Source organism: Cheilinus undulatus, linkage group 19 (genome assembly GCF_018320785.1).
Source record: "Cheilinus undulatus linkage group 19, ASM1832078v1, whole genome shotgun sequence".
Classification (NCBI taxonomy): Eukaryota; Metazoa; Chordata; class Actinopteri; order Labriformes; family Labridae; genus Cheilinus; species Cheilinus undulatus.
Window position 1 is genome coordinate 40,999,615 of NC_054883.1, and position 18,263 is coordinate 41,017,877.

The 18,263-nt window shown below is 39.1% G+C and overlaps 1 long non-coding RNA gene across 1 annotated transcript in view; it reads left to right on the top strand.

Annotated features, from left to right (window-relative positions):
- LOC121526982 overlaps window positions 1-17,478 on the top strand; it is a 63,276-nt gene extending 45,798 nt beyond the window's left edge. Inside the window, exon 3 of the long non-coding RNA XR_005993364.1 lies at window positions 17,384-17,478. This is a non-coding gene — a long non-coding RNA (uncharacterized LOC121526982). The remainder of the gene's footprint in view (window positions 1-17,383) is intronic.
- The last annotated feature ends 785 nt before the right edge of the window (window positions 17,479-18,263 follow it).

The window sequence follows — 18,263 nt, forward strand, 5'->3', positions numbered from 1 at the left end:
ACTTGGTCAGGCCACCTTTTGCATGAATTACTGCATCAATGTGGCGTGGCATGGAGGCGATCAGCCTGTGGCACTGCTCAGGTGTAATGAAGCCCAGGTTGCTTTGATAGCGGCCTTCAGGTCATCTGCATTGTTGGGTCTGGTATCTCTCATCTTCCATAGATTCTCTATGGGGTTCAGGTCAGAACCAAGCACAGTAACACCATGGTCATTGAAGCAGCTTTTGGTATCTTTAGCAGCATGGGCAGGTGCCAAGTCCTGCTGGAAAATGAAATCAGCATCTCCATAAAGCTTGACAGCAGAAGGAACCATGAAGGTCTCTAAAATGTCCTGGTAGATGGCTGCGTTGACTGTGGACTTCAGAAAACCCAGTGGACCAACACCAGCAGATGCCATGGCAGCCCAAATCATCACTGACTGTGGAAACTTCACACTGGACTTCACGAAACGTGGATTCTGGTCCTCTCCACTCTTCCTCCAGACTCTGGGACCTAGAAGAGTGGACAGTGCACAGAATCCACGCTATCAAAGCAACCTGGGCTTCCAATACACCTGAGCAGTGCCAAAGGCTGAGCTCTTGTGCGCAGTTTCACATGTGCGAGATACTAAAACGCACGTGATGTAGTATCTCGCATTTGCATTTTAGTATCTCGCGCCTGCGTTTTATTTGTATCTCGTGTGCGCGATTTGGCACTTGCAAGATACTAAAACGCCCATGTGATTTACTATGCTTTCTAGTATCTCGCACGTGCATTTTATTATCTCGTGCACGCAAGATACTGAGAAATCGCAGGCATGAGATCCGAATAAAATGCACACGCGACATACTTAAACGCACATGCGTTTTTAAAAAATAAACATGTTCATGTCACCTCCCTTAGGAAACACTGTAGCGTTGGTTGCAGTTGACCAGGGTATTACGTACTTCTGTATACCGGAAACCAGCTAAACCAGGCCAAGCATACCACACAATAACATCCAACTGGCAGTCATACTGCATACTACTGTCAAACGCAGTATGCAGTGCACAATACATACTGCATACTGCGTTCGGCAGGAGTATGCAGTAGGAAAACGGCCTTAGTCTAGTTTTTGTCATGGAAAAAAGGCTGTCGACGAACATTTTTAGTCATAGTTTTAGTCGACGACATTAACACTGGTTTTATCTTGTCTTAAAATGATTTCTACATCCAAATCTGTGCTGGTCTCTACACCAAACTGATGAATGATGTAGCAGGTGTAGCAGTGGTGAAGCCTCGGTGGAGTCATTAAGCAAACTCTGGAGATTCCAAGTATGAGAAATGCAAAGTAAACTAAGACAGCTGTGAGAACATGGGTGATAAAGAAGGAAAGTTCATAGTGTAACAAAAATATTTCATAGAAACACATTCATGCATTTTGTTGCAGCATTATATTTTTTTCTGCTTAATGAAATATGGAGCCTTTTAGAAATACTGAGCATGATTTTAGAGCAGCTTTACATTTTGATTTTAAATATAGACAAGTCTTAAATTCCCTGTCTGCTGTGGTATCCTCACTGGGCAACATTCTTTCAGCTAAGCCAAGAATTCCCTTTATGTGACGGATGAATGTTTGTAACAGGGCCACATCATGCATGCATTATGTTAAAACAGCAGTGTAGTGGAAAAATGCTGCATTCAAATCCTTCCAGTATTCTTCCTGCCCTCTGGCTGCTTGTGTTAGTGTTTAATGAGCCCTTGATCGTATGTAATGCCATCTCTGGTCAGCTAAGGACAGTGTGCTGAGGAGTGGGTGGAGGTGAAGGAGGTCTCAATAATAATAACTTCTCTTCCAGCTTTCTTGTAAAAGAAATGAGAAAAAACTCTGCACATATGGGACAGTTGTAGCCTGAGGAAACGTGAGCTTGTGTCAGGAAGGTCAGGAGCTCAAATTCAACCAGTTCGCTGACCATTTGGGAGAATCTGTTTGGCGAGGTTGAGTGAGTCTCTGAGCCAGACGCCCGGCCCTGAGCTGCTCTAGCGGGCAGTAAGCAGAAGACCGAGGTCGCGCGGGGCAGCTCCCAAGTGTGAATAAGCGTAACCTTATCCTGGAGAAACCATAGGCCTGCTGTGCACAAGCTTGTGTGCTCAGCAACCCTTTCCCTGCATAATTAACACTTGCAGAAAAGATGAACTTGAGCGTATAGGGTGTAAGGTCAGCTCGGCTCAACCATCTGTGCAGCAGCTAGGAGGAATCTTTTTTTTACGTTTTTTCTCTAAAAAATGCAGGATGGAATCTACACCAACATATCCTCGCCCCCCTCTGAAGTATTTAAAAACCCAGGAGAGCTACAAACCCACAGTCGTAAAATACATCTTCAAATATTTATTTGGTTTGGAATTCAGCTCCGTGGTAAATCTGGGAATATGTTGCAGCCCTTGGGTGCATCTGCCATGGCTAAATATTAAAATGCACAAACCCTGATTGCATAGCTCCCTTCATGAAACTGCTTTTATCCTTTAAAGATATATAAAAAAAGACACTACTGCACTTCACACTTTGGAAAAAAGTCTATCTTAAAAATACATGAGCAAAAATACTGCAGATTTTAACTGGCCAGCAAGTCAGTTAGTAACACTGTTTAACTCAGTGTTACTCAACCCTGCTCAACCGAAGAGCCAAACTGTTGAAAAATACCTTTACAAGAGCCACAATCTAAGAGGTAAAAGAGAGAGTGGCAATAAAAATGAGTTAAAGCTGCAAAAAAAGTGGCCAAAAATGGCTGAAGGGGGGTAAAATAGGCAGAAAATGGCAGAAACTGGCTGAGACATGACAAAAAATGACTTACAATTGGCAATACAATTGGCAAAAAAATGAGTGAAAAGTTACCAAAATTTGCAAAAAGCAGCAAAAAGGTTGAGGAAAATGAATGAAAAGTCAATTATAAATGGGCAAAAAGCATAAAGGTACAAGCGAAAATATGCAATTTGTAAAAAACAAGATGGGGGGGTCAAAAGTGCAAAAAATTGCGAATAAGGGCAATGGAAATATACAGAGGAAAAAATAAAGGTCAACAAATAAAGGCTAATGTATGAGTGTGGGAAACAAATTTCAATGGATAATTCTGAGGTCACAGTTTCCCTTTTTTATAGTTTCCAGGAGAATAATGTTTCAAATGAAGACATAAAAGAGTCGCATGGGGCTCTAGTGTTGAGTGTCACTGGTTTAACATATTTACTGGGATATATTTATATCCATCTGGGCAAAAACCCATAATCAGGGTTTGGAAACAGCAGCACTGTTGAGAAAAATGATTGGAAAAGTGATTGGAGTAAAGCTCTGTCATTCTCATTATGAGCCAATCAGATCGACAGACAACCGTTATCATTGTTAACAATCAGTGGAGCCTGTTCATAAAAAATGCCCCACTTGTTTCCAATTTTTGGCACTTCTTAGCCATTCCTGCTATTTTTAAAATCCAATTTCACCACCTTTCCCACTAATTTTTGCCATTAATAACCCATTTTAGCTTTTCTTAACATATTTTTATTCTGCTTTTAACAAAAGGATTTACAGTTTTTAGAGGGCTTCTTACTACACAAATGAATTAAAAATATTTTTGTTTCTTTGATTAGAGTGGTTATTATTCAGGTTAAATATAAAATACCACAGTTAAACTTTACTATGGACCAGGATTTTGCTGGCCCCCAGTCTGGCTGGGACCCAGAAAGCCCCCCCCCCATGGACGGCCTTGACTCCACATGACTATTCTTGATTGCTCATGGCTGTGTTCGGCCACCTTCAGGTACAGCGGGGGCCCCCCGGTCTCTGGTACCTTTACTTTGGGGGTTGCGGGCTGAAAAGGTTGAGGACCACTGCTTTAGACAACACTTAACTGGTCCTGGATCAGATCTGGTACAGCAAGTAGCCCATCAGGGACTCATCATGGTAGCCAAGTGACACCTGTCAATCAATCAGTGCTGTCTCATGCACATCAGTCATACCTGCAGCATCAGACGCCACATATCCCACTGAGGTACTTTCTGTTTTTGCATGATTCTGTGGGTTAAAAGTAAAGATAAACTCACCAAAAAGACGCAGCTTTAAAGCTACAAGGAAAGAGAAGACGTGGCTCAAGCCGGACACTGATGTCTTTGCACTTTTTATGAGTTTTCACGTCACAGAGGTGAGATGACTGAACCCTGCATGATAGTTTAGTGATGCACAAGAGGGCCACATTAGCAAAAGGTGCATTCTTGTGACAAAGATAACACTAGAAGATGAAAAAAATGCAACAAAGAGAAGCATTTTATGTTCCAAATACACAAGAGAAAGTATCAGCCACATCTAGGGACTGATGTTTGAAGAAAAAGACTCAATAGAAGTCTACTCTGTCAGGAATCTATCAATAAAAATAGAAGTTCAGAGGGAGATTCTGATTAAATGACCAGGCACAAACGTGGACAGACTCAGTTAGCATAATAAATGACTCCACAACTACAGGCCATGAAAAATATGTATGAGTAGTTCCAGGGTAGACTCCTAATGAAACAGCAATCCCTTTAAACTAGACAGTAATTGATGATGACGTCTTGGATTGATGTTGCTGTTAGCTCCATTAAAAGTCAAATGATTTAAAGTGTTGCCCATAAAATGGTAATTAGATTCTGATTTTACAACTTTTCCTGATAGCCTAATAATGTGCAACTTAAAATAAAGGAGTTTTTTCAAGCGTCTCAGTGGAGGAGGCTTCAAACTCCTCCACACCTGCGTCTGAATTTCAATGGTGCATGCTTCACCTTTCAGCTCCACTTGTTGTAATTCTCTCACCGAGCGCTGGATCACATCACCCCGGTTAAGCCCTGTTGATTTGTCGTGCCGTGACCCACTCCACTTTTCCCCCGGCCTCCAAACCTCATCACGGACCCGAGCTTCCTCTGTTTAGAGTCAAGTGCTTATCTTGATGGGATGCGGCACACGGGGATGAATCTCCTGGATGGACAAAGCCTCCGGCACGGATGGAAGTGAGGCAGCGGACGTCGAATAACCCTGCGGTTGAAGAATTCCCTCGACAACTCTGCTTAATTCACTTAAAACAGACTGTGGCCACTAATAACTTCCCACAAATTTGACTTGGCCCCTGACAAACCCCAGAATTGGCCCTCCCCAGTTGGGATTTATCGATCCAGTTGAAGTAATTTTGAACTAATTTTTGCCCTTTTATACCTATTTTTGTCCCTTTTTGTCCAATTTTGCTCCTCCTTGCTGATTTTCACCCATTTTTCAACTTTCTCACATTTCTTTGCAACTTTTTGCCAATCGAACCCATTTTTACCACTTTTCTCAAATTTTTCCCACTTTCTCACATTTTTTGGCTCCTTTTTTTCCCCAATTCTGCAACATGTTTTTTGCAACTTTTTGCCACTCAAACCCATTGTGCCCCCCCATTTTGCCCCGTTTTGTCAAATTTTTGCCACTTTTCCCCATTTTAGTGACTTTTTGGCCATTTTTGCTATTTTCTCCCAATTTTCTTTGCCACTTTTTGCCCATTTTTACAAATGCTTTCGCAACTTTTTGCCATTTTAAGTAATTTTGGCCCTTTTACACCTATTTTTACCCCCTTTTTTTCCAATTTTGCTCCTTTTTGTGGACTTTTGCCCATTTTTCCATTCTCTCTCATTTTTTGCCACTTTTTTTTTGACCATTTCTGCAACATATTTTTGCAACTATTTGCCACTCAAACCCATTTTTGCTCTCTTACACCAATTTTTGTCCAAATTTTGCCACTTTTCCCCATTTTGGCCAGTTTTTGCCATGTTTTGCTTCTTTTCTCCCAATTTTCTTTGCCACCTTTTGCCAATTTTTGCATGGTCTTTCCCTTTTTTTTGCCTGTTTGCATCACTTTTCGGTGACCTATCCTGTTTTTAAACTTTTTTGTTCCAATTTTGCCACTATTTGCCTCACGTTTTGCCCGTTTTCACTTTGTTTTTTGCCACTTCTCATTGTGCCTTAACTCATCTTTGCCACTTTTCACCTCTTTTAGTCACTTTTTGCCCATTTCTTCAACTTCTTTTTGCCATTTATTTCATTTTGTGACTATTTTAGATGATTTTTTACCACTTTTAACCATTTTTGTCTTTTTCCTCAAATATTTAATCCTTTTAAGAAAAAGTTTTCCCAGTTTCTTTTACTTTATGCGTCCTGACTGTGCACAGTTTAGCCTAGCTGACATTGCTTTCCTAATCATTCAGTTTACTGTGACATTCATTTGTTGTTGCCTTGACTAGAGTGATTATTTTCAGGTTAAAATACAACTGTTGTCATCGCAGCTTAACGTGGACCATGATTTTCCTGACCTCCATGGGCCCCCTTTTTTGGCAGGACCCCTGAAAGCTCTCCCTTTTATCCCCCCTTATTGGCAGCCTGAACAATCTAAAACATTTCTACTAATTCTTGTCAGCGTTGTCACAAACATGCAGCTCATTTTCACTGTTTTAAATGCTGAAACTATGCTGCTGCTGCTTCCATTGCCTGTTATAACTGAAAAATGCCATGCTTTGATGTTCCCTATTTCTCCACTCTCGTCTTACTGCAGTGGGTGGGCGGGAGATGTGGTCAGGTTTCAGGAGAATGTGCTTGCTGTTGTTGTGCTGAGAGCAGATGGAGAAGGCACTAATCACCAGGAATGATGCTGTCAGTCCTGTCTTTGTCTCTAAAAAAGATGGCCACTCTGCGAGCTTCACTAGTCTTCCTAGTAATTTCACTTTCTTTACTAATAACTGCTTCTTAGTAAAGTCTAGCTTGTTTCCATCATCATGACAAAGTCTTCATGCTCCATCCATGCATCCAGTCCACTGGCTTATCATTCTCTTTGGAAATGTGTTCCTGAGTCTGGCTTATATTCTGATCCCTGTGAGAATGCAGTGGAGCTTGTTGGCGTTGTCCTGTTGGGCTTTGCAGCAGACTTCTGCTTTTATGTAGTCTCTAGGTCTCTGAAAGAAGGATTACACAGAAATCCTCTGGGCCCGTAGAGGAATTCAAATAATTTGAAGGTGCTATTAAATATTAATGTTGGAGCAGGGCTTTAATCAAATATGTATCAGAGAATATCAGCGTGCACATACAAATTCAGTGATTCCTCAATAGTCGTGACAATAAAGCCCCAGAGCTGAACATTAAGCTTTTCTTCTGATAGAGCATCATTTACAAAATTCTGTTGCTCCACTCAAAATGAATGCAAACATGCCACATTTTGCAACTTTTAGCCAATTTTTTGACACTTTTTAACCGCTTTTCATCATTTTCTTCCTCCCATGTTGCATTTCTTAGCCTGTTTCTATCACTCTTATCCCAGTTTCGTCTCTTTCAACCCATTTTTTGAAACCTATTTTGCCACTTTTTGAACACACTTCTCCATTTTTTCTGTTTTTGCCATGCTTGGCCCATTTTTTTGCCACTTTCCCAATTTCTTTTAACCCATTTTGCAGAATTTTTCCACTTGTCACCCATTTTTAACCCATTTTTGCCACAATGCCCACTTATGCATCCTCTTTTTGCAACTTTTTGCCAATTGAACCGATTTTTTTTTTCTTCTTGCATGTATTTTTGCCCCTTTATGTCCAATTTTGGTCCTTCTTGCTGATTTTCACCCATTTTTGCCACTTTCTCCCATTTTTTGCAACTTTTTCCTATTTCTGCAACATCTTTTAGCAACTTGTTGGAATTTGAACTAATTTTTTCCTCTTTTTGTCCAATTTTGCTTTGTCTTGCTGATTTTCACCCATTTTTGCAACTTCCTCTCATTTTTTGCCACTTTTTTCCTATTTCTGCAACATCTTTTTGCAACTATTTGTCACTCAAACCCATTTGTGCCCTGTTACACCCATTCTTATCCAATTTTTGCCACTTTTCTCCATTTTAGCCACTTTTTGCCCATGTTTTACTACTTTTCTCCCAATTTTCTTTGCCATCTTTTGGCAATTTTTGCATTGTTTCTCTCTCTCTCTCTCTTTCTTGCCTATTTTGCATCGCTTTTTGGCCACTTATCCCGTTTTTAACCTTTTTTGTCCAATTTTGCCACTTTTTGCCCCATTTGTTAATTTTTCAAAGGCTTCTTTAACTAGTGAGAACTGGACCAATAAAACATTTATGGAGCTCTTATCATTCAAAGAGCTTCAGGTGCATTTATCCTCCTGCATGTTTATTTATGTTTGGCTCCAGAAAACAAAGCCGTGTTCTAATCAGATTTGTGAACTGGCCTACAGAGACTCATGCACATGAGACTAACCATATGGAGTATTGATCAGTCAGAGTGTAAATGAAAGTCTTACATCTCCTCTGGCAGTGAAACACAGGTGTAAAGACAGCCTTTAGCTTGTCAACATCAAAAGAAAACAAGCACACATAACATGAAAAATTGATCCATTACTTCTCAACTCAACTATAAAAGTGAACCACTGTCCTTCATCTCAGATCTGAAACTGAGCAGCTAAATGGAACTCAGCCATCTTCTGTTTTATTATTGTGCGTTTCCTGCAGAGATATTTTAGGATGAAGCCTTCTGGTGGACCTCGAGGTTCAAATGTAAAAAGCTGAATGACGGGGTTCATGTTGGTCTGTTTTGAGAAGCAGTCGGGAGATAAAGTCTCTTTGTGATTCCCTGCAATGTCTTATTTAGCCAAGCTTACAGAGATTTGGAGCACAAATTGAATAGGCTTCATATAAATCTATGTAAATTAGTTAGTTATGGTCTGGTTGTCATGTGAGGCGCTCTCTCTGCTGTCTTGGACAGGATCTCATGGTAAAAGAGATTTTTGTATCTCAGTGAGAATACTCTTGGTTTGTGAAGGTTAGATAGAATAAAATGAATACAAAATAAATGCTAGATTTGATATTTTAAGTTTCTTCAACAGTGTCTTTCTCTTCTCCACTCTCCCATGAAGCTCTGACTGGTGAAGAACCGGCCTACAGTTGTCTGCAGAGTCTCTCCATCTCAGCTGCTGAAGCTTGTGACTCCTTCAGAGTAGTCAGGTGTCTTGGTGTCCTCTCTCACTCGTCTCTTTCTTGCACGCTCACTCAGGCTACATTCACACTGCAGGCCTCAATGCTCAATCCTGATCGTTCTCAGATCTGATCTTTTTGTTTGTCTGTTCACACTGAAGTCAACTTCCAACAGATCAGATACGTGTCTGATTTAGAACCACATACCAGAGTGACCTTAATCGGATTTGAAAAGGTCAGATTCAATGTGACTTGTTCACACTGTCAGAAAAACATCAGATTCAGGTCACTTTTAACTGCAGTGTGAACGTAGCCTCAGTTGTGAGGACGGCCTGATCTAGGCAGATTGATGCATATATACATATTTCTTGATGATGGATTTAACTAAAGTCTGGGGGTTGTTCACGCCTTGTCCACATGGAGACGAAAATGATATATTTCCATTTCGTTTTAAAAAGTGTTCCATAAATACAAATTTGTTTCTGTAAGCCTGGAACCACTGAACACGACTGAAAACGCTGTAGGATACATGCCAAGCCTGTAAGTGACGCTGCCATCTGGTGTCTGCTGTTCGCCGTGGTGATAAAGGAACATCAGATTTGGCTGTGAAAGCCAAAATAAGCTCAGTAGCTTCTGCAGCATGGACACAAACCTGTAATCCACCATTGTTGTTTTGGTTGGACATCTGCATGCGGCGCAAGTGGGCGACGTATGTGTGACGTAATCGTTTCACAAAAGATACGCTTGACTGCAGTGTTAATTTCATCGACTAAAACTCTGACTAAAAATGTTCATGGACAGCCTTTTTTTTTCATGACAAAAACCAGACTAAGACTAAAAAAATAGATCTGTGATGACTTAAACAGACAAAAATTAAGTTTAGTTTTCATCAAGATGACTAAAACTAGACTAAAATGTAATGTAGTTTTCGTCAGACATTTAAAATCTGGGATATTTCTCCACTGTGTGTAAATCTGTCAAAAACAACACATCTGTATCTATTCTGCCTCTCAGCTGTAGAAAGCAGGGACCCCAGGTTAGACAGAGAACACACTACCAGGATTTGGTACCAGATTTAGGCAAATAAATAAATGCCTGGACTAAAAGTAAAGACTAAAATGTGAGGACTTTTATGGACTAAAACTAGACTAAAATGTTTTTGTGTTTCGTTGACTAAAACTAGACTAAAACTAAAAAGGATAGAAATGACTAAAATGTGACTACAACTAAAATGCATTTCATTTAAAGACTAAAACTAAGACTGAAATTGAAAACAGCTGCCAAAATTAACACTGTTTCGCTTTCCACTCAGAGACGAAACTAGTGGTGGGAGTATTGATACTAAAGTATCGATATATCGATATTTACCAAGTACTCATTTGGTATCGATCCCTTTAGCAAAGTATGGATACCAAATGAGAACTATAAAATATGACTCGCCAGCGCTTCTCCGCCGTTGCCTCCCTGCCTCTCTTTTTTCCAGACTGTTTTGGCGTTACTGCCAGTCTGTGTCACGTGAATTTGGAGACCAATCAAACATGCTTTACCTGCTCGTCCATGTCACGTGGCTTTAAGGACCAATCGGACATGTCGATCCTGCCATACCATGTGACTTTGAGGACCAATCATTAATGAGTAGCAGATTTCAGCAACTCCACTCGCTCACATATGAAGTCACTTTATAGTCTGTGATGTGAACCTGGCTGTCTTTCTCACTCAGTGTGGTTCCCAAATAAATTTCAGAGTTGTAAGAGAACATAAAAAAACACTGAGACCACATGCCAACACCATGAAATGTATAAAGACCAAAGTGTAGAAACATAACAAGATAAATATTTCTATGAAAATCTTTCATGACCTGTAGTTCTTACATTTTTGTTTCAAATGAGTGGCTATAGATGGCTAACCCTTCTATCTAAATTTGAAAAAGAAAAGAAATTTGTTATGTTGTGGATATTTTGATTCTATATACAAGTATTTGCTGTGATCATTGTTTATTTTATTTTTTTTTACCTGCTTAAACATTTTAATTATTTCAAGTTTCTCCCTAAATGAATTTCTGAATGACCTGCATTTGCCTTTTTAACTGCCTGAAATGTGTAACTTTTGAAAGTTTGTGAGCCCAATATTTTATTCTTTCTTCAAAAGTATCGGTATCGATAAAATTACATCAAAAAGCATTGGTCTCGTATCGAATTGAAAAACATTGGTATCGCCAATCTCTAGACGAAATGGTTACAGATTTGTTCACTCTGGGACCCGGTTTCAAAAAGTAGCGTTGACAGCCTCCTAAAGCGCCGTTTCCGTGCAGATCAAACACCAATACCACAAAACACGTTTGCATTTACTCCTGAATTTTGTGTCCATCCCCCTTTTCAATCAGCTTTTCTCTGTGTTGTATGAAGTGTTCTTTTGTCTTCATGGTGTAATAGTGGCCATGAATACTGATTAACCAGCGGCTTGACCTTCCAGACATAGGTGTCTTTACACTACAATCACTCGACACATATTCACCTAAAGGCCAGCTCAGACTACACGAATTCAGCCAGATTTAAGCCTGAATGTGACGTCGCAGCTCGTCATCAAAACTCGGGCCCGATGTTGAGCGTCCGGAACGACTGACGGTCTTGTAGAGTGACATAATTAACGACGCCCCACGACCACGATTCAACAAGACTAGCATGTCAGAACTTTTCGTACATCGTTGTCTAGTCTGACACCCTGAGCTGACATTAACGACGTGAATCCTGACGTCTAAAACACAGGAGATCATTCACTCCTTATCTTTGCATCATCATTTACAAGATTTACCACTTTTACCCCCTTTTATTCCCTAAAACTAAAGTGTACATTTTATTTTATTTTGTTTACGTAATCACATGCATACCTTAAGTTCTGTCTGAAGGAGAGCCGGTCCATATCGTCCTCCTCATACATCCATACTTATTATCCATGATCCAGTCCATAACTGTTTCTTATTGTCCTTTTTTTTTTTTTTTTAGGAAAAGACCGCTACAGTCACACAGAGCACTTCTGTTGAGGAGTGATTGACACTCTTTGACCCGCCTCCTGACAACCTGTGAACTCACAGTCAGTCGTGGAGACGGTGGTGACGAAAGCATACGCTGAGCGGTCCTGACCACTCTTGTAGTGTGGCCAGGCTGTCGGCCAAGACGGGACAAGATTTTGGTCGCGTAGTCTGGCATAGTGCCATCGTGAACGACCAAAAAAAATCGTGTAGTCTGAGCCGGCCTTAAGACCTCAGACTGGCTGGATCAAACAGTAGAGCTTTCATTTTCATTTCAGTAATCTACATGTTTGTGTTTTTTTTCCTAATCCAAAGCTGAGTACATAAACTGTCATGAAGTTACGTCCACTTTATTAAAAGTAAATGTCAGGAGGATTTATTACTATTACTGTCATGCAGACTTCATAAACTCCTTACTTATACGGTCTAATATTAAACTAGACAGTATGGCTCACTCTCCTCATACATGAGTATTAAATCAGAAAGCTTGACAGCAATTATTACATTTCATCTCCAGAGTAATTAATGAGATAATCTTTCTGTTTGGCAGCTGCTTTCCTGACCTAAAGTCTTTATCTGAGTGTGTAATAATCCTGCTGCTATCTCGGTCTTTATCTGCACTAATTATTAAATACCACATTAATATAAGTGGTGACAACAGGAAATAAAGCAGGTGTAGCATTCAAACGTGTTATTAAAGGCATTTGTCATCGACTTATTTCTGTTTCATAGCCCATTTGGTCTGAGTTGTGTCCAATCTGTTCTATTTAATGAATTTTAGATGTAAAGAGAAAAAAGGGATGAAAACTTCAGCTTGATTGTGGTGGCAGAACCCTATTAGAAACCTGACCTTTTCCAAATATAATTTCTGAGAGCTGGGAAATGAAAGTATGTGTGATTTTTTAAGCATATTAATCATGAAAACAGATATATTGCTATTACTCTGAGATTAGTTGCCTGTGGCGTTTTCTTGAGGAAGCATTCTGAGAGAAAATTGATGTGAGAATCACGTCTAATTGAGTTTCCGGCTCAGGGATGGATTGGTTTATGAAACCAGAAGCAAAATATTAGTTGTTTTATGCTTGAAATGTCAAAGGCAATCACACAACTTGAGGCAAGTTTAGAAGAAATATTTGCAGGAATGCTAAGTGGAGGCGAGACATTAAGTTTGTATTTGGTTTAATCAAGCTCTTCCATCCTGGAAAAAGGGTCCTGAATTTGTACAGATTAATCAGATATTTCTACAAGGACTGGTTTATGAAGAAATCACTTTTAGACAGGGGTGTCAAACTAAGGCCCGGGGGCCAAATACGGCCCGTGGTACAGTTATACCCTGTACCACGGGTACCTGGATGATATAAAATATCCTTTTTTAAGTCATAAAAATTTTAAAAAGAAAAAAATAATTAGATAAAAAGTCAGGAATATGGGAAAATACATTTGGGTTCACTTCATATTCTTGATTTTGCATCTTACATAAATATCCTTAAGTCATAAAAATCTGAAAAAGTAAAGAATAAGAAAGATTTCATAAAAAGTCAAGAATGTGGGGAAAGAAATTATTACTATTATTTTTTTCATATTTTTAATTTTGCATCTCAAGATTAAGACTCAAACTTATGATTCTGACTTTTCATTTCATGCGTTGACCTTTTCAACTCATAATTTGGACTTTATATGTCAAATTTTTATCTTTTAAATTCCCATTTTTTAATTTTAAGTCATATTTGGACCTTTTCAACTCTTCACTTTGGCTTTTTACTCCTCTATTTTGACTTTTAAAAACATGATTCCAATTTTTTTTCTCATATTTTAACATTTTAAATGACTGATTTTTACTTTTTACATCATATTTTGACCTTTTACACTCCCAATTTGGAATTTAAATCATATTTTTAACTTTTTAAGTCATCATTTTGAATTCTAGCTCATATTTTGACATTTTCATCTCCTAATTTTTGGCTTTTTAATCCCATATTTTGAACTATCAGACTCACAATTTAAAATTTTAAGTCATATTTTGACTCTTAATCTCATATTTTGACCTTTCAGACTTATGATTTTAAATTTCTCCTCATGTATTTGCTCTTTAAAATTATTATTTTTCTATTTTTAATTTTGTGTTTGGATCTTTTTAACCAATAAATTGGAATTTTTATCTAGATTTGAGCCTTTAAACTTTTCATTGTTACTTTTTGAATTTCCGAATGATTTATCATCAGTGCTGTTTTTTTTTTTTAAATGTTGACCCTGTTAGGCCCTCAGGTTAGACCTGAATCCAGAATCCGACCCCTGCTGTGATTGAGTTTGACACCCCTGTTTTAGATCCACAATTTTAAATTTTAAGTAATATTTTGACCTTTAAAACTCAAAATTTAAATGTTTTTTTCTCACACTATGACATTTTAAACCAATGATTTTGAATTTTATCTCATATTTTCGACTTTCTACCTCATATATTTGCCTTTTGAAAACATGTTCTTTTTCTTTGAATGCCATGTTTGGACCTTTTGAGCTAATATGTTTGAATTTTCATCTCAGATTTTTTTCTCCTCAAAGTTATCATTTTGACTTTTTTCAACCTCAGAATCATTTATCATCAGTGCTAAGTTTTTCCCCCATAATTCATTGCTGGTGAAAGGAGGTTGACAGTTTATGGTTAAATGTGGACCCTGTCCAGCCCTCAGGTTGGACCCAGATTCATGTGAAAGAGAATCTGATATTTAGTTAGATATTTAGTTGGAACATAATTCAATCTTTTTTTCTGAGAGGTTTTAAGGTCTCAAAATAAACCACAGACAGATCCTGATTAGCTTTGGTTGACCCCGGCTGCTCAAACCTTCCTTAATAGCCAAGTTTCTCCGCTGTCAGAGCCCAGAGTCAACACGTGTTCCTGCAGTCAGAAGCTCTTATTCCCAACAGCCTGCTGACGCCGTCTACCACACCATCGGCAGGATGTTTATTTTCCAGCACCCTGCTGCTGATTGTGCCGTGGGTGATTTAATAAGCACAAAGAAATTGACTTTGCAGGGTTTTGATGCTTCATCCCTGTGAGGGCGGCCACACCGGAGAACAAATCATTGGAGCAGGCGTGAGCGTTCGCCGTTCGCCGGGCCGGCTGACGTCTAAAGACCAAAGAGGCTACCTGGTGGCTCAGCTGCAGCGAGCCTCCTCGAGATGTTTGATTGCGGCAACCTCCCGCGTGTGCTGGTAATCACACATCAAGCTGTGCACCCGCTCCAATTTGTATACGACAGAGAGCACGGTGGGAGGTAAAGGACAGCACCTGAGAGGATTGGAGGAATGAATTTATCAAAATAAGCAGAGAACAACACCACTCATGTTTTTTCATGTAATTCTGATGAGAAAGAACAGTCAGAACTGGAACTGTGATACGATCCAACAGTAACACTAAAATCTTATCTTTAAGATTTGTCAGTAGTCGACCCGCTTTGGTAGCATTCAGTCACACGGCTGCGCCAAGACCTGGAGGACATCCATCTTCTAAAAACAGTGTGCATGTTCAGATATACACTAAAACGGGAAGCTTTGGTCACTTTGGACCATTTTAAAGCACCTGGAACTCTTTTTAAATCACTAAAATCAGAAAAGATCCATTTAGAACTTTGCTTCAGTAATGTTTACACTGTCATGACTGTTCATATGAGACGCCATATTTCTCAGAATGGAAATATACACACAAACTTTGAAAAGAAAATTGGATTATATTTCCGTTTGGGGTACGGTTGAGGTACCAGAAGGATACCAAAGTTAAAAGTCAAAAACTTGACCCGCAAAAACTACTTAGGCAACATTTAGTAAAGCAGAAGAAAAAGTCTGCACTGGAAAAAAACTCGTCCTCCATGAAACCATCCTAATGCAGCCAACGTAGCCAGTGTAGCTCTGTTAGCTGCATAACATACATAGATATGCTCACAAAGCAGCTACGAAAGCTACATATCTACATAATTTGCGTAGCTAAGTTAGCTTTAGCTGTGCTTGCTAAACTTCTGTTGCTAAAGCTAACTTAGCTATAGACAATGGAGCTACATAGCTAACTGAAGTAAAGCTGAATTCACAAAGCAGCTATAGTAGCTGCGCATATGTTATCTGCATGGCTAAGTTAGCTTTAGTTATGTTTGCTAAAGCTAACTTAGCTATAGACAATAGAGATACATGGCTAAAGCTGCCATGTAAGCTACATGGATACGTTATCTACATAGTTACATTAGCTTTTGATATGTTCACTAAAGCTCAAGCTGCTTAAGCTAACTTAGCTATGGTACATGGAGCTACATAGCTAAGATAGGTAAAGCTAACTTCACAAAGCAGCTATGAAAGGTACGTATATATGTTATCTATGTAGGTATGTTAGCTTGAGCTATTTTGGCTAAAGCTCACATTGCTGAAGCTAACTTTGCTACATTGGCCTTTGTAGCTAATTACATAGCTAGAGTTGCTATGTTAGCTAAGCTAAAGCTAACGAAGCTAAAGCGAGCCACCATTCGCGTCGCTACTTCCAAAACAGATCAATGCATAATTTAATCCTGGATTCGACCTCTGACCTTTTTCTCTGTTTTGTTAAATATTGCTTGGTCTGTAATGCTTACAGTGTGGTTATCCTAGGAATGTAACTACCAGACTTTGTTTATGAATAAAGTTAAAAAAAAAAAAAAATCTAAAAATGGAAATACGACGTACCAGCTAATCATGCCAGTTCTGTTCTGAGATATACTTCAGCTCACATAAACGAGCAGCTTTATTACCAGGTATGTTTATACAGACAGGGAATATCACTTTGTGTCCTGGTTCAAAATAATAAGCACAAAAGAAGAAGCGACATGTAAAAGGATAGGATGTGGAAGTCGGTAAGAATGAGACGATCAGACGTGAGTATGGACGCTCTGATGTTTTATTCCTGACTTCCAACAAAACACTGAAACATCACCAACAAGCTACGCAGGCTAAGCAACCGAATCTGACGTCATGACGTCACTCCTTTCCCTCCTGTCTATTTGCGTGTGAGATACTCCCTCTAGTGTCCACTACAAGGAAACATAAATAAACATAAATGTCAAGGAACGTTACAAAGTCATCCATTAAGAGTTGTCAGATTACTTTTGGTGGTAGCGAGTGATGTAATGTATTTTATATTTGTAATTAATGCATCGTTAGTCACTGTTCTCATAGAAGCATCCTGTTACTGGGGAAAACTGCCATATTTCAATTTCCTTTATTGCAGTGAATAAATAAATAAAAATGAATATATTGTCCTTTTTTGATTCTAATGCATCTGCACTGTTTCTGTTTCTCTCATATCCTCTGTAGTGTCAGACAAATATTTCACCGTAATGAGCATCAATCATTGGATGACTTTTGTGCCTCTTTAATCAGGTTTGGCCGCCACCTGTAGGAAGTCGGAGGTCACTACAAAGCTAAGAACACACACCGACCACTAAACCCGCCCCTATAAAAAAACATGAATGGGCCTCAGCTGATTGGAGCATCCCTTGTAAAGACTTCAAGGACAGCCATCTGTGAGGTCAGTAAGCCTCTAAATCAGTCTAATCAGAGCTCTGATGGGTGTCTTGTTTATGTACGAGTATATCTGAATGAAGGGGAAGCATTGCTGTCAGTGATAAGAGCAGTTTTTATTCTAAAGGGCTGATTTTATATTTGCTTTGGCTGCAAATTCATCAGCAGTGATTTTGGAGGAGAGTCAACACATTACCACAAGGTCACTTTCTGTTTGTTGTTGTTGGTTTAAAAAGCGTGAAGCATGACTAATTTAGAAGTTTTTTGGTGAACGATGTGTGAAGGATTTGTTGAATATGTGCAGTAATGATTAAACTTGTGAATATGTATTGGTATGACTGCTTAAATACGCTTTTGTTCTCCTGTGATACGTGTTAACTGCTGCGACTCGTCTGACTTCTGTCTTTGTGCGTGGGCGTGAGATTTTCAAGGTGGTTTTTTGGGTTTGACAGGATCTTTGGCTGAGCTAGGACCATCTGGTGCTGAGGTCAGGGTGGATTTATTTTGGGAGTGGTCCCTGCTGTTCTGCCTGGAACAATACTGAGTTTCATTTACTTTTACTTCATCCTGTGACTAATACTCAAAACACTGCATCTCATGTTATGTTAACAGCTGTTTCAAACATATACACATGGGAAAAACAGCTGATACCTTCTAGAGTTTATGCAATTTTTATTTTATTTTGTCATCACTTTTCAGTTTTACTGCAGAAACATTTGTGTGGTACAAAAATGAATCA